General features: G+C 41.1%; 1 long non-coding RNA gene across 1 annotated transcript in view; it reads right to left on the minus strand.

Annotated features, from left to right (window-relative positions):
- The window catches only part of LOC308577043, a 50,599-nt gene extending 35,235 nt beyond the window's left edge, over nt 1–15,364 (minus strand). The window contains exon 1 of the long non-coding RNA XR_014003379.1: nt 15,244–15,364. This is a non-coding gene — a long non-coding RNA (uncharacterized lncRNA). The remainder of the gene's footprint in view (nt 1–15,243) is intronic.
- Nucleotides 15,365–15,924: the final 560 nt, after the last annotated feature.

Here is a 15,924-nt window from a genome sequence, read left to right on the forward strand (position 1 = left end):
TAGTAACAAACTCTCAAGAATGCAAACTTGTGCACAGACAAGTTAAAACATCCACTGGAAGGATCTGCCGAAGTAAATCGAGCTCAGATGCATGGTTTAAAATTTATCTTCCTCTCACATCAAATAAAAGAAGAATATTTCACATTATTATTATTTTACTAGGTTTTGTGGACATTCGTCACGATCTCTATACAAATCAGATTTTCCGATTTCTCAAAGTGTTGTCAGTAATATTTCTTTTTTAAGCAGAAGCGACTAGTCGCTGCATCCTGCACGACAGGCATGATATTAAAAATAAACAAGAGCCGCCGCCGCAAAAACATCAGTGAGTCTTTGTGAAACTTTGAATACCTTAAAGCAGGGGTCAGCAAACTTATTTTCAGCAGGGGGCCAGTCCACTGTTCCTCAGACCTTGTGGGGGGCTGGACTATATTGGGGGGGGGAATGAATGAATTCCTATGCCGCACAAATAACCCAGAGATGCATTTTAAATAAAATGACACATTCTACTCATGTAAAAACACGCTGATTCACAGACAGTCCGTGGGCTGGATTTAGAAGGTGATGGGGCCGGATCCAGCCCCCGGGCCTTAGTTTGCCTAGCCATGCCTTAAAACCTGTAGCAAATTAACTAAGGAATAAACGTCAATGGACTAGAATCCACTTCATCAGATGAACGAAGTGTTATCCTAAGTTGGGGAGCGAATGTGAGAAGCAAACAAAATGCAAAAAAATAAAATACAGACTGTGAAAATTGTATCAACCCTTTGCAAAGCAGTCTTGATTACACAACACACCCTGTCATTCCTATATAGGCCACCAGTGATAGAATTGAACCTCTTTGACAAGTTGCAATTTAGCAATTTCACACCATTTGTTCACGAATGGCCCTTTAAGTCAGTAACAGAGTTGCTAAAATATTTCCCTTCCAGTTTCTGAATGCTGTACTGGGTCTCCCCACATTTTTATTGCAGTTTCCTCTAACATATGATTGTTTGGAATGCAATTTTTGACTGGAGAACTGCACCACCAAAATCGGGGGGGGGGGGTCACATTTTGAAGGAATACTGTGCTTCACTTGACATACTGCTTCAGCAAGTTTGAATTAGGCAGATGTGCAATAAAATGTCAGCCAAGTGAATTTGTTCCCCATCACAGCATAAGGCAGCTTCATATGGTATAAGTCACTTTAGTAAAACACCTGAAATTGAGAGTTTACAGGGTAAGCAACCCAGGCTCTTTGAACCCCCAAAACACATGTACTTCCAGAATATGTTTTATACTTAGGATTCTCATTGTAACAATAGCTTTTGTAATGTTGGAACAGTGTTCATACGGCGGTGGCAGTGCGGGGGGATATTGGAGAAATTAAGCTATAATTAGAAATTATTCATTGACATGATCAAGCGTTGCTTCGATTTGAAGTTACTGGTTCTATCGATTTGGTATGAAGCCATAGAAAAAAGTCATGGTTGCCATTAAAAAAATAGCAATGTAATGCCATGGATGAATCATAAATTTGTATTTAATAATGCCTCTTATTTAACAGTGCCATTTTAGCTACTGATGATTAAGGAGAGCTGAATTAAGTAATGAAGAGGAATATTTCCTTATGGAAAGTAAAATCAGAATGTGATCAAAGCCGATTGCGAGGAAAATAAAACAAGTAAACTGACAGTGTGGCATTTTTTTCTCCTTAGCAGGGACTGAGCCCTTGTTTCGAAGAATATATGAAATTAGAACAAAGGTCTTGAGACGTTTCTGGGCGCATGTCAGAACTCTTTGTGGTTTCCATGATTCAGTGCAAACAACCTTTTATCACAGACACAGCACAAGAGTCATAAAAATCTGTGTTGAGATTTCTTTGATTCTTATGTATCTTTCTTCTTAATATTTCACCAATGTTTAAGAAGCCAATATAGTTTGGAAGTCACAGGTACGTACGACTGCAGCAAACCACTTTGGGTGGTGGAAGACATTTTGCTTTTCTGTAGCAACTTCCTTCCCCATTGCTTTTGCATGTACAGATTTCCAGCCACGGTCAAATCACTTGAAAATGCATCTCGCAGTCCTCCAGGGACTGAACAATTTCAGGAGGCAGGCCGGGAATGTTGGTGCAATATATGCAGAATTTCCCTGGATGCCAAGATGTAGGTTTGGGGAAAGAACTCTTTGGAGATTCCAAAAGATCCAGCCTGAGAAACATCTGCCCCTGTGGAGATGGTAGCATCGAAACGTCCTCCTGTCTTGCACTCTCTACAAAGACCTGAGCATAGCTGTCAACTTACAGATTTGAAAATAAGGGACCAGCAGACTCGAAAATAAGGGATCAGCAGCCAAAATAAGGGATCAACAATTACTTTGATAAAATACATATTTTGCTGCGTGCAAATGGCTTTAGATACCTATTAGGTCCATGAATTACCATATAGCATATATCCAACACAAAAAAACAGCAACAATTTGTTGTTGACAAAGCACAGCTGGACATAGAAAGGGCCCCATTACCTTCAGTAGCTTATTTAAGGGACATCATCAATAAGGGACAGCAGCGGGACATGGCCCTGGGATAAGGGACAGTCCCACCAAATAAGGGACGCTTGACAGCTATGGACTTCAGGAATGAGATTATCACCCCACTCGTACTGACCATCCCGGGGCGCTCAACCACTGCCACAATGTCCTTTCTTCTATCAGATCAAAATGAGCAGCTAACAGCAAAGGTTGCTAGATTCATAGCAGGGGCAATCAGAATAAGGGCCACTAACTGACTGCTGATTCGGGACTTTAAATTGTGCTCTTATATCAAATTTCCCTTTCTGCGTATACTGTAATGTTTTATTGTTGCTATGGCCATTGGCTAATGCGAATAAAGTTTTTTTATCTGTCTACTCTTTGGAGAGAGAACCCCAGGAGAGATTTAAAATCACCCAAAAATGCAGCAAAGAAAAGCGTGATCAGAGCTGGTCGGGAGGAAAATATAACAATAGAAGATTAAAAACAAATAAAATAAAACCTACTTACAGCAACAGTGTTTTGTGTTGTGTTGGCTCCTATGATGTAAGTCATGGACCCTGCCTGCTCCCTAAAATATCTCTGGTTTGCTCCTTTCTATACAGTGGTACCTCGGGTTAAGTACTTAATTCGTTCCGGAGGTCCGTACTTAACCTGAAACTGTTCTTAACCTGAAGCACCACTTTAGCTAATGGGGGCTCATGCTGCTGCCGTGCCGCCGGAGCACGATTTCTGTTCTCATCCTGAAGCAAAGTTCTTAACCTGAAGCACTATTTCTGGGTTAGCGGAGTCTGTAACCTGAAGCATATGTAACCTGAAGCGTATGTAACCCGAGGTACCACTGTATATAGGGTGCCTGCGTTCTGCATGGACTGGTTGCAGGGCAACATGTGCAAATGGCTTGAGATACCCATGAGGTCCATAAATGACCATGTACCATATATTCAACACAAAAAAACAGTGACAATTGGTTGTTGACAAAGGGCGGCTGGACATATAAAGGGCCCCATTACCCACAGTAGCTGAGGGCCTCATCAAACCTAAATCCAGCCCTGATTAGGAGAGAGAGAAAGACTGCTTTTGTAATCAAATGGTAACAAGGAAGTAGTGGTAGTTTTCTAAACTCAGCAATCAGCCACAACTTCTTTCTTTCTGTTTCATGGGAGCAGTCTGCAGAGAGGAGCCCAACAGAGTTGGCAGTTAATGTGTAGAAAAGAAAAAGAGACAGAACTGAGGTTGAGAGGGAAGAGGCTCAGCTACAAACAGCGACTCTCCCATTCCGAAGTATTCATGAACTTTGACTTTCCGGTCCTGCCAGTATCCCTTTTGAATCTAATTTAATATTGGACAGCCTCAAACTCCACCCCTAAACACTTTCAGTATCTTTACTGCATTTTTCCATGTATAAGACAACCCCTATTTTTTGAGTCCGAAACTAAGAAATAAAATTATTTATATATTTCATTACAACATTCCCTGTATAAGATGACCCCCAATTTTAAACTTAAAAAATTTGGGGGGAAATATAGTCTTATACATGGGGGAAATACAGTACTTGATAATTATGCTATCTTTGTCATATTTGCTTGATCCACAAATATGGAAGCAGGGAATGCTGGAAGCAAATGGGTCAGGATGGGAAACCTTTTCTAGCCCACAGGAAAAAGCCATCCCAGCCCAAAGGCTTCAGCATCACGTTATTTGTAGCGATCTCTGTCCAAAGTGAAACGTAAAAGTAATGGTTTTTCTGCTTCTCCTTTAGGTGCTGATGGGTTGTTGTTGTTTAGTCGTTTAGTCATGTCCGCTTCTTCATGACCCCATGGACCAGAGCACGCCAGGCACTCCTGTCTTCCACTGCTTCCTGCAGTTTGGTCAAACTCATGCTGGTAGCTTCGAAAACACTGTCCAACCATCTCGTCCTCTGTCATCCCCTTCTCCTTGTGCCCTCCATCTTTCCCAACATCAGGGTCTTTTCCAGGGAGTCTTCTCTTCTCATGAGGTGGCCAAAGTACTGGAGCCTCAGCTTTAGGATCTGTCCTCAAGTGAGCACTCAGGGCTGATTTCCTTCAGAATGGAGAGGTTTGATCTTCTTGCAGTCCATGGGACTCTCAAGAGTCTCCTGCTTCAAAAGCATCAATTCTTCACCGATCAGCCTTCTTTATGGTCTAGCTCTCACTTCCATACATCACTACTGGGAAAATCATAGCTTTAACTATACGGACCTTTGTTGGCAAGGTGATGTCTCTGCTTTTTAAGATCCCCTTCATGGATCACTGATCCAAGATCCCCTTCATGGATCCCCTTCATGGATCCATGATCCCTTTCATGGATCACTGCCTTGGCGTGGCGAAGGGGCTTGAATAACTCAGAGAAGCTATGAGCTATGCCAAGCAGGGCCATCCAAGATGGGCAGGTCATAGTGGAGAGTTTTGACCAAATGGGATCCACCTGGAGCAGTATCCCTGCCAAGAAAACTCCATGGACAAAGACAACAGGTGCTGATGGGTATTGCATCCCAAAAGCTAGAGATAAAGCTGTCAGGAATAGTACACAATTAACTCACATCGAGCTAGTCATCTTGAGCTAGCCCAACAAAGGATGATCAGCCAGCATATTCAACAGTATTCTCTATTTTGTTTGTTACACATTTGTAAAGTGGGCTCTGTGGCATTGTTATAAGTGCTCCAACCAACCAACCAACCAACCAACCAACCAACCAACCAATCATATCATTGCCACAAATAAAATCATGGCTGTATAATAATCACTACAGGTCTTTTCTGGCTTGTATTGCATTTTCTTGCCTTTGCATATTGATGTTGTATTAAAACATGTACTTTGACCCTTAAGGTCAATTATTAATTGAGACTGAATTTACAAATCATGTAAGACGCCACGGCTGAATGCGAACTGCTGCAATCCTATGCACACAAACTCAGTTTAACCCAGGCTTCCTCAACCTCGGCCCTCCAGATGCTTTGAGACTACAATTCCCATCATCCCTGACCACTGGTCCTGCTAGCTAGGGACCATGGGAGTTATAGGCTGCCGTTGAGGAAGCCTGGTTTAACCTTGTTTGTAAGCTCCTTAACACTATTAGTGTACCAGCATAATTGAGAAACAAGATAAATAAGGCAGATCTCTGCTTTGAGGAGCTTATAGTTCAGCTATATTACATTGGAGCTCCATGTTTGGAACTTCCAAAGTAATTTTATTTTTGAAAAAGCAGCACAACCCCATTTTGGATTAGAGTCATGGCAATGGGGGTGAGACAGGACTATTTCATAGGAGAACCTATTTTTTCACCCCAGGTGATGGGCCAGATAGTACTCCTAAATTGCTGCTAGTGTTTCTGTGTGCTGCTCTGGTTCGCCAGAAGCGGCTTAGTCATGCTGGCCACATGACCCAGAAGCTGTACGCTGGCTCCCTCGGCCAATAAAGCGAGATGAGCGCTGCAACCCCAGAGTCGGCCACAACTGGACCTAATGGTCAGGGGTCCCTTTACCTTTATCTAGGGAGAAAGGGACACGGGTGGCACTGTGGTCTAAACCACTGAGCCTAGGGCTTGCTGATCAGAAGGTCGGTGGTTCAAATCCCCATGACTGGGGTGCGCTCCCGTTGCTCTGTCCCAGCTCCTGCCAACCTAGCAGTTCGAAAGCATGTCAAAGTGCAAGTAGATAAATAGCTACCACTCCAGCGGAAGGTAAACGGCGTTTTCGTGCGCTGCTCTGGTTCGCCAGAAGCGGTTTAGTCATGCTGGCCACATGACCCGGAAGCTGTACGCCGGCTCCCTCGGCCAATAAAGCGAGATGAGCAACCCCAGAGTCGGCGACGACTGGACTTAATGGTCAGGGGGCCCTTTACCTTTTGTCTAGGGAGAAACTTGGGAGCTTTCACTTATAAGATTGCAAATTTCCCCTTCTGTGGTTCATAGCAGCTCTGGAGAGATAATCCTTGGGTTGGCTTTGTGGGAGAGGAAAAGGTGTCGGATCCTACTTTCCCCTCACATGGCAGCCTCAACCCAAGTGGGGGTTCCCTGTGGCTTCCCTTATAAAAGACTAGCTTCCACCTGAAGGAAGCTTGAAGAGGTTGACAGGACCCAGGGTGAGGTGGGCTGAACATTCCTATGTTCTCAGTCACAATCTGACTACAAGCGCAAAGTATTCCGAGTGACTCACACACTGAATATGCCCAGACAGGAAACTGGCACGGATCCCTTGTCTAATATCATATGCACTGTGTGGTTATCATTCTTGAAGAACTTTGCCCTCGCTTCCTGCATGCATGTTCCTGGAGAACGCAGACTGCAGACCTATTCATAAGGTTTCAACACAACACAAACATTCTATGGAAACCCATTGAAATCTACTTAATTAACTCCCCGGTCCTTACCTGGAAGTCAGTCCCACTGAGCCCAATGGGACTTACCTTTGAAGAGATATGCATCAGATTGCGCTGCAAAGAAGGCTGTCCCAGAATGCAAGTTAAAATGAGAAATGGGATACTCGTCCATATCACCACATTGTTTGAAAGGATTTCCACTGCAGATGTTTCTGCTACCTGGACTTCTACACTGGACCAGATTAGAGATGGAAAGGCCTGGAAAACCCCCCCGGAAAGATTGGAAAAAATCAGGGTTTCCCTCCCATTTTTTTCAAAGGCCGTTTTTCCTGGAAATTTTGGGGAAAAAACAACCAGTTTGATAGTTTGAATATTGCACAGATTATTGTCCCCCAGTTTAAGTGAATGCTATGGCATTTGTTGTTGATCTTTTCCTGCCTTTGAAGAAAGTTGGGAACTTGAATGATTGGACCAGAGATTAAGGGATTTTTCAACTCCCCTCTGATTTCCATGGGAGAAATGTTAGCATGAGCTCTGCTCCCCCAGTGGGGTCAACGGGACTTAAAACTATTAAACTTGGGACCAGAGCGTGCCCTATAGTGCTTTTCTCTGAACCTCCTGGTCTAAGAAAGAACCCTGCAAGATCCCAAAGGCTCCCAAATCCTTAAATACAAGCTTGGCCAATAAAAAGAGATCGCTTCACCTACTTTGCATTTTTCAAACAAGTTCAGGCAGCAGTATGCTAGAGGAGGCATGAAAAGGAAAGAAAAACCAGCCAGAGATGTAATATAATTACAGGGTAATAAGACTATAAACACTGTTAATACAATAATTTTATATTTGGCTTTCCCCATATTTGGCACAGCTGTCCAGAAATTTAAGTATTGTCGCTATTGCTTTTTTTAAAAAAATAAAAATAAAAATAATAAATTGACTGATACTCTTCCACACGATGGAACATGTCTGGATTTTAGACTGGCACCATCCTCTGTGACAGTCATTTGTGGTAGCTTTGTTTAAATGAACGGGACTTCAACTGCTACAGCTTCCATTCGTAGCAATGGGGGCTTCATCTGCAAGAGATTATCCCAGGAGATGGTGGCCTCTGGGCAAGATTAGCTGACAGAGAAACTGATTTGTAAGAAGAATACCGTGAGCAGAAGCTTAGCAGACAGAACATCCATCATAATGCACAGCGTTCATTACCCGAGGGTTGAGAAGAAAGACTCTTGCTTGATTTAAAGCAAGATATTGTCAATCTGGGGCTGTGATTACATTTTTAAAGAACTCTTTAACTTGCTGATCTTCAAAAATTCCCAAAAACTATTATATTTAGAGTAATGAATAATGTCATTGCTATTACGAAGCGATCATTTTCATACAGTGTTGTCTTTTGGTAATTTCAGACTCCTGTGTTATATCAGGCCTGCACAACTTTTGACCGACCGAGTCAAAGAGTGTCAGTCGGACTTATAATGTGGCTCACAATGGTTGTTTTCAAAAATGGATGGACTGTAAAGAATCTAGCCAGGGGTGGGTTACGGTTGGTATAGGGCTGTAGAAAGCACTGGTGATAAACTGTGTGCTTGCTTCAAAAGATTGCCGGATTTACGTATAAGCTAAACAAGCTACAGCTTAGGGCCCCACTCTCTTGGGGCACCCAAAAAATTGAAAGAAAAAACAACCGGATGTACATTTCCAAAATAAAAGATAAAAAACAAATAAAATAAAACCTACACACAGCAACTGTGTTTTGTGTTATGTAGGCTCCTATGATGTAAGTCATGAGCCCCGCCTGCTAGCCCGCTCCCTAAAATATCACTGGTTTGCTCCTTTCTATATATAGGGTGCCTACATTCTGCATGGACTTTTTAACAATTATTTTGATAAAATACATATTTTGTTATATGCAAATGTACATATTTTGTTATGTGCAAATACCTATTAGGTCCATAAATTACCATATAGCATGTATTCAACACAAAAAAACAGGGACAATATGTTGTTGACAAAGGACAGCTGGACACATAAAGGGTCCCATTACCTTCAGGAGCTGAGGGCCTCATCAAACCTAAACCTGGCCCTGTTGATATATGAAAGGAAAAAAAAACCCATGCATGTCTGGTACACAGTCTGAATCCCATTGAGGTAAATGGCAAATGATATATTTATTTGAATGGAGCTGAAATGCATAGTTGCTAATATTTGACATAGATGCCAACTAATATACTTGTTGCGTGACCAGGGTGGGCATGTGGTAAACAAGGCAAACTGTATTTTATTTTTATTTATTGAATTTATACACTCCCCTATACCTCCAGGTCTCAGGGTGGTTCACAGAATAAAATCAGAATATAAAAACAAAAAATACATAATCAAAATAAAAACAACAACAACTCAATAACAAGCACCCTCATTTCTATGATATCAGGAATTATACCTTACCAAAGATGTTTGGAAATACTGACTTCAGAATATATATTTCTTTACAGCTCAGAAACTGCTTTATTATTATTATTTTTATTATTATTAGTTTAAGAAATTAACATATTGCCTTTAGTCAAAGACCATAGGGCTGTTTAGTGACATAATAAACAACAACGTACACAAGTGACATAATAGCCATAAAATAACAAAAAATAAATCAAATAAAACAAGTATATAAATAATAGTCATAATTACCAATTCATAATAAGAACCACTAGCAAATTATTCACAAAGTCAGCCCAGTAATAAACACCACCACTTAACCCCTGAGAGTCTGATAAAATAAATTATTATTTGCTTACCTCAGGTGCAGCTAGACTACATAATGCATATTTAACAATAGCAGCTATATAGATTCAAAATCCGCAGCAGCATACCTAATGCGTAGAAGCCGTATACAGCGTAAAACATACAAAGTGCGCATAGTTGTATTTGTATAGCCAGAGCATAGACTTCACTTCCAGTATATTAAGAATCTCCAAATCTGGCACACACTAGGAAAGGAAGTGAGAGCTGGAAGTGAGAGCTGGACCATAAAGAAGGCAGATCGCTGAAGAATTGATGCTTCTGGTGCTGGAGGAGACTCTTGCGAGTCCCATGGACTGCAAGAAGATCAAACCTATCCATTCTGAAGGAAATTAGCCCTGAGTGCTCACTAGAAGGACAGATCGTGAAGCTGAAGCTCCAATACTTTGGCCACCTCATGAGAAGAGAAGACTCCCTGGAAAAGACCCTGATGTTGGGAAAGATGGAGGGCACAAGGAGAAGGGGACGACAGAGGACAAGATGGTTGGACAGTGTTCTCGAAGCTACCAGCATGAGTTTGACCAAACTGCGGGAGGCAGTGGAAGACAGGAGTGCCTGGCGTGTTCTGGTCCATGGGGTCACGAAGAGTCGGACATGACTAAACGACTAAACAACAACAGGAAAGACATCAGGTCCATTTCCAATATTAAGGAAATGTATCTAGGACACAATAAAGTTCAGCTGAAAACTGATCAAAGCGATAAGGGGAAACGTCAGCAGCCTCTCTAGGTATTAAGAAAATAGATACTGCACAACTGGAAAAGTTGCAAAAAAGTGCTGTGGGTAGGAAAAGAACAATGCTTATGGTCGTAACAGGATAAGCTCTTAGAAGTCACGGTGCTGGATTTGGACCTGAGAGAACTCAGCCATGTCTTGAATTATCCTAAGATAGAAAATGTAGCAAATCACATATGTGAAGACATCAGAAAACTGGATGCAAATACATGTATTTTTTTCAACTTGAGAAGCATGAAATGTCTTGGGAAAAGCTCAGAGGCTTTGCAGGATACATTTCTCATATTTGTTATCTGACCCTTCCAACATATACCAGTAATTGCTGTTTATATAACACATTTTAAACACTTCATGTACATTACTTTAGGAATCTGAACAACACTCTTGCAAGGGAGGCCAGTGTTATTATTCCCCAATAACGGATGAGTTGCTAAGGCTATGAGGAAGTGGCTTGTCTAAGAGCTCATCCAATGAGTCGGGGGGGGGGATGGGATCTGAACAAAGGATTCAAAATCTTGGCCAATGCCAAAGGATTACTCTCAACTTTGGGGCTTGAGTTAACATCCTCAGGTATTCTCTGGCCACTTCCCTCTCCAGTTCTCAAAGCAGAAAAATGTTACAAATTTATAAATCCATCCGTTTTAGAGATGGGAATGCAATATGGTTCCGTCGGCATTTTAATGCAAACCTACCTAATTCGCATGTCTCAAATCTATCCTGCAACCGAAACATGGCTATCCTTTGCAATGTGTGCTTCTCCGAATTTTGTAATGTGGTTCTCTGACCAAAATATGTGCTTCCATTAGTGTCTCCAAATGCAAAAGAAAACAGGGGTCCATTTTGTTGGTGTTAGTAGTTCTGTAGAAAAGGGGATTTCAGTAGGTACAGCAGTGCAGGAAACCTGTTCAGCTTTGCAACTGGACACCCTAGCAATAATCACATGGCAAACAAGAACAAGCAAATTCCTCTTCTTCTTTTTTCAGTGTTATGGCAAACACCATGCTACCCGTGCAGTGCCAGATTTCTGTATAAGCTAAACAAGCTATAGCTTAGGACCCCACTCTCCTGCCCCCCCCCCAAAAAAAAATTAAAGGAAAAACACCTGGATGCACAATTCCAAAATATAAGATAAAAACCAAATAAAACAAAACCTACATACAGCAACAGTGTTTTGTGTTGTGTCGGCTCCTACGATGTAAGTCATGGGCCCCGCCTGCTTGCCTGCTCCCTAAAATATCACTGGTTTGCTCCTTTCTATATATAGGGTGCCTACATTCTGCATGGACTGGTTGCAGGGCAACATGTGCAAATGGCATGAGATACCTATGAGGTCCATAAATTACCATATAGCATATATTCAACACAAAAAAACAGTGACAAATTGTTGTTGACGAAGGACAGCTGGACATATCAAGGGCCCCATTATTACCTTCAGTAGTTTAGGGCATCATCAAACCTAAATCCGGCCCTGTACCCATGTCTGTGACAGTGTGGAACACTGGTTAGTGTGTTGAACTAATTCCTGGGAGACCAGTGTTCAAATCTCCCAGTGAGGAAGCTCACTGGGTGACCCTGGGCCAGATCCTGGGCCTCGTCTCAGCCTAATCTACCTCACAGGGCTGTTGTGGGGATTAAAGGAGGAGGAAGACCATGTCCTCCTTGGGAGAAAAGTTGGGATGGAAACAAAAAATAAATAAAACTGTGCTAGCTGTAATATAATGGGTTGCATCCAACTAAATGATACTTGGAGTAGACCCATTGAAATGAATGAGCCTAAGTTATAATGCGATCCTAACCATATCTGCACAGAAGTAAATCCAACTGGGGCTTACTCCCAGGTAACGAGGAGCTTAGGGCTGCAGCCATAGTCCTGCCCATTCTACTCTAAGTATGACTAACATTATACAACCCAATTATTCCCAGAATATAAATATATATATTTAAGTTGCCCAAAGAAGAACAATGATAAAAATCGTACCACCTACAAAGAGCTGTTTCTCCCAAGGAGGTTAGAATATCAACTGATCAGCATGAGCGAAAGCCTGCAATTAACTCATTGCTAAATTAAATGTTGGACGTGGAAAATGTGTTTCGAGTTGAAAGGGAGAAAAGGCAAACATTCCCATGCCACACTCAAGTTTCATTTTAATCCATCCTGGATTAAAAAGAGAAAAAGACAGAAAAGTAATTATACAAAATAAAATGTTGCAACGAGGTGCCTTTCTTTCTCTTTAATAAGATCCCAATGCGAAGTCTTCCAGTCGCTAGCCTAAAAAAGAATGGCAACTCTAAGCAACTCAAACCCAATGGCATTTTTCAAAGGCCACCCCCCAAAGGCAAATTTATGGAAGAAGAAGAAGAAGAAGAAGAAGAAGAAGAAGAAGAAGAAGAAGAAGAAGAAGAAGAAGAAGGGAACAAAACACATAGAGAAAAAGGTTAATTGGGATTGTACATTTATGTGCATCCTTCCACCCTCCCAAACAAAATTAAATTTCTAAAAAACCAGGGGAGATTCTGTAGTGCGTGTATTTGCTTATTCACTAATAAATAATTTAATTATCACTCCCCATATCTTTCCAAGAGGCAAAACAGGAGTAGGAATGAGAGCAAACAAGCAGGAGTCATGTCAGAAGACAAGGACCAGCTGCTGCTGCTGCTACTACTATACGGAGAAGATGCCTTCAGTTCTAGTGGTGGTCCCCCCCCCCCAATTTAAGGGAGAGCTAAGGTAGATAGGCAAATCTATGAATCTCAGTTTCTCATTTTTGCAGCCTTCAGTTCAGCTCTGTACATTTCTGTATCAGTTTGCTTTTTTTTTTAAGTCCTCGCGAAAATTCATGTTTTAATGCAAATTTATCCTAATAGGCACCTTTTCCTATGGAAATTTGCCTGATTCACACCAATGTTATTTTCACTTACATAGCCACAATTCCCTCTTGCTATATGCATTTAGTTGGGGTGCTCCACCATAGGATTCAGAGAAATGCAGATTTTGAAGGATAGCTCTCTGTCAGTTCACACATCATTTGGGAAAGTCTGAACTGGATAGGTTCACATTAGAATTAGAATTTGAAGTGAACCAATTTTTTCTCCCAGACCTAGTGGCAGCAACTACAGCTCTATAACCATGTATATTTGTGAGATTGTGGGGTAGTCTAAAACACACACAATATTAATCACTCCAGTGTGCTTTTCTTCCAACCAGCTGATTTCAGCGTTTGGATCCAGACTGGCCGGGGCAGGGGGAATTCAAATGATCTTGAAGCTTTCAAGGAAGTAAGACAGGAGAGGGAGAATTGCACTTTCTTCCTCCACATGCTCCTCTTAATGTTCAGATCATGAAACAAATGGTTAATGATTGAACAAGTTTTCCCAGGGCAAAATCAGCTATTCAGATTAAACTTCTCGGTACCCTCTCACCAGTTCTTCAGCTCTGATCTGGCTGTGGCAAGTAGTGACTAAGACTGCAACCTTGTTGTATAAAGTGAGTAATAAATGTTGGAAATGTAAAAAAGGAGAAGGAACATTTTACCATATGTGGTGGGAATGTAAAAAAGTGAAAAACTTCTGGGAAATAATATATAACAAGATGAAAAAAATGTTGAAATATACATTTATTAAGAAACCAGAAACATTTTTACTTGGCATTGTAGGAGATGATATAAAAATAAAGGATTGTAAATTATTTCTATATGCAATGACGGCAGCAAGAATATTACTGGTACAAAATTGGAAACAAGAAGAATTACTGACAAAAGAAGAATGGAGGATGAAACTGATGGACTATGCAGAACTAGATAAATTAACAGGAAGAATTTGAAATCTGCGGGGCCAGAGATTCACAGAAGACTGGCATAAATTTACGGATTATTTGGAGAGTAATTGTGAGGATCAAAATACGTTTGTAGGTTTGCGAGAAGTTTTGTAAGGTGAACTATTTGAAACATTGCAAAAAAAAAGATAACGAGGGGGACTGTTAGTTAAGATAATTAAAGGCAATAGGAATTTAAGAAATGCAGAGTAAGTGATAAGAACGGAAGACCATCAGAGGGGCTGATGGAAGTCGAAAAAAATTGTATAAGATGCGAAGTTCTGTTGTATGAATGATAACTAATATGTAAAAATCAATAAAAAATATTTTTTTTAAAAAAAAAAAGAAGACTGCAACCTTGTGCACACTCAACCTGAGAGTAAGTCACAGGAAACACTGTCAGATGTCAATCCAAGCAAACAAGCATGGGATTGGGCTGTCCCATTGAATGTAATGGGGGTTAGACAGGTTATGATGAACATCCCTTTGCTTTCAATGGAGCATCATCTCAGCTAATCTTTATCTAGATTGAGGCCATTATGTCTTGCAAATATTCCTTAGGGAATAGCAGCTTGCGAAACGTCTAAACGGCACACATGCACCTTGCCTATGCTTCATCAAGGCAGGATAGCATCTTTTTAATCTCTTTCTGAGATTCAAAAGTTAGTATGCCTATTTCATTAAGCAATAGGTCTTTAAGTATATATTATATTATACAATCCCTTCCAGACTAAATATTGCACACACAAAACAACGCAGGGAGAATGCGAGTGCACCTGATTTTATTACCTCGTTCTAAATGAGTCAGCTTATTTATCCTTCAGGGGACAATCCCCAACGCACAGGCTATTGGACACAGCGGAGTTACCTTCCAAGCGAACATATATAAGGCAAATTGCACTGTAAAAGTCTAATGAAAACCCTAAGCGTCTCTGTGCCAGCCACAAACACAGCAACGCCCACTGGCTTTTCAACTCCAAGAGCAAAAGAGAAGGACTCTACCAATAATATCCTAAGAGATTAGTAACGCAAAGGCAGTTGAGACCTACCTTCAGCGAAAAATCCCGGAGCCATGTGAAGAGGAGATAAATTGTGGGAACCGAAAGGAAATCATCCACTCATCTTGAGAATTCGGCTCATAAGAAAATGTTGTAAGAGCCCAGAAGCCAGAGTAAGGAAGTCAGAACTGATCTATGATTCAGCCTAACATCTGATTTGCAAAGATAATTGGGAGCCTGGCATTAAATGCATTGAGATTTCCCCAGCATGTGCATACATATGCGTATTTATATACAAATTGTGTAAGCAATGCTTTTTAGTTACACACACACACACACAGAGAGAGAGAGAGAGAGAGAGAGAGAGAGAGAGAGAGAGAGAGAGAGAGAGAGAGAGAGAGAGTTGTATTTTATTTCAGCAGGGTTTTATTATGCCTATCTGTTTATAGATAGAGATAAACTAATATATCTTCATTCTCAGGATCAGAGGTAGGTGGGGAACCGGTGATCCCTGAAACAAGCATTGCGTGAAAGTGCTCATTGTGGGTTTGCATATTTTGGGAAGAAAGGGACAGATATTTTGCCAGAAGGTGCATAAATTGCAGAGTTGCACTCGTGATGATAATGAGCACTACAAAAAGTCGTTTACAAGGCTGATTGCTCTAATTTTAAACCTGTTTTCAGCCTTTCCCAGTGATTAGCATTGTATGGAAGTAAAAAACGAAATAATAC

This window comes from Podarcis bocagei (assembly GCF_964188305.1).
Source record: "Podarcis bocagei genome assembly, chromosome: 17".
Taxonomy (NCBI): Eukaryota; Metazoa; Chordata; class Lepidosauria; order Squamata; family Lacertidae; genus Podarcis; species Podarcis bocagei.